The sequence below is a fragment of the Etheostoma spectabile genome, chromosome 3 (genome assembly GCF_008692095.1).
Source record: "Etheostoma spectabile isolate EspeVRDwgs_2016 chromosome 3, UIUC_Espe_1.0, whole genome shotgun sequence".
Classification (NCBI taxonomy): domain Eukaryota; kingdom Metazoa; phylum Chordata; class Actinopteri; order Perciformes; family Percidae; genus Etheostoma; species Etheostoma spectabile.
Window position 1 is genome coordinate 26,829,305 of NC_045735.1, and position 1,711 is coordinate 26,831,015.

Genomic DNA, 1,711 nt, shown 5'->3' on the forward strand with positions numbered 1-1,711 from the left:
ATGTACTTATTAGCACAATCTTCCAAATTTGAAAGTCATTCAAAAAGGAACAAAACATTTCCATGTTCAAAAGGAGTAGGAAGAAGTTGATAAACAACTTCTCAAGTCCGACCCCCTTTCTCTACTTTTATCCTTTAGTAAATCTTATTCTTCAGTTATTTACACATTGTTATTTACACATCATAGACACAGATGCAGACATACACAAACACGTATAAACCCTTTTTTTTTTTTTTTCTTCCCTTTCTTCTACTTTCTATACCATCCATCTATAGCAGATTACATAACACAGCCATACTAGACTTAGTATATAGACATGCTAGTATGTAGATATATTCGCATATGGACATACCAGCTTATAAACATACCAGTATATGGACATATCGGTATATAAATATATTAATACATAGACATACCAGCATATAAATGCCAAGAAACCACACAGTCTACTACAATACCATCAGTTTAAGTCCTTTTCGTATCCCTTTAATATATTAATTTTAAATAATGTCTTGAAATTGCTCATTGTTATCATGTGAATATTTGAAACCTTGAGAAATAAAGAAAAATATTGAGACGTGGAAAGCCAGACATAGGAGTGTCTGGCCAGCAGAGTAAGATGAGATTAATTTGCAGCTGTGACTGTGTGAAAAAAGAGCTATTGCTTCTTTATTCAACTTCAGTGAACTATTTTAAACTTAAACTTGCCTAATACGCCCAGCTACAGCTCAACCAATAGTAAAGCAAATAAGATATACTAACCCACATTTATGTAAAACAATGATATACTACACCCATTCATGTAAAACAACTTTCTATTCACACCCACTGAATAAAACGGCAGAGTAGGGGATGAGAGCTTTCAAAGACTGCTGAACGTTTTTTCAGTTCTCATCCCCTTTGCAAAGTACAAAAGGCAAGTCTGTGTCCTTGAGGAAATTTTTCACTCAAGGCATTGAACCTAACATTTGCCCACGTCACAACTACGTTGTCAAGCACAGTTGGAGGCTGCGCAGTAATGCCTAGACATCACCGGAAAAGTGCTTCTATTTTCTTTTACTGGTCTCCATCCAGAACAATGGGATCTGTTGGTCCACGTCTTTAACTGTCTATGGTTAATATATTGGATATCTGAAATGTCTTCCTCAAGTTCACTTCTCAAGTAAGTCTGTTTATCTCTGCCATTAACATAGAAGCAGGCTGATTTAGTGTTAGTTTTTAATGCAGGCCTAAGCTGTGCTGTTTTGGCAGAGGTTAGCACAGGGGCCAGTGTTAGCGGCAGGTAGAGAGTGGCGCTCGTTCTCTCAATACATCCATAACGGAGCTAATGAGAGAGTCAAGCCTTGCGCACCAGCAAAAACACTGGCCTTAGGAGTCCTAATGGACAGGAATCACTGTAAATATAAATACTAGATTATAGAAGATAGATTGACATCCCCAGAGGGAGACTTACAAATACTACAATTAGCCACAAGTTAGCTGACGTGTGCTAAATTAAGAGAACAGTGCTACTACATTAAAAGTTAACACTAAGCCAGCCTGCTTCTATGTGAAAAAATGGTAGCAATAAACAGACTTTCTTGAGAGGTGAAGTTGAGGAATTGCAGAAATGTGGTTTTAACACATCTGTGAGGATTCCTGTGGAGGTGCGGTCTCTTGCCAGTAGCCTCCTCCCTACACCAAAACAGTGACAGAAAGTTGAAACTGAAAA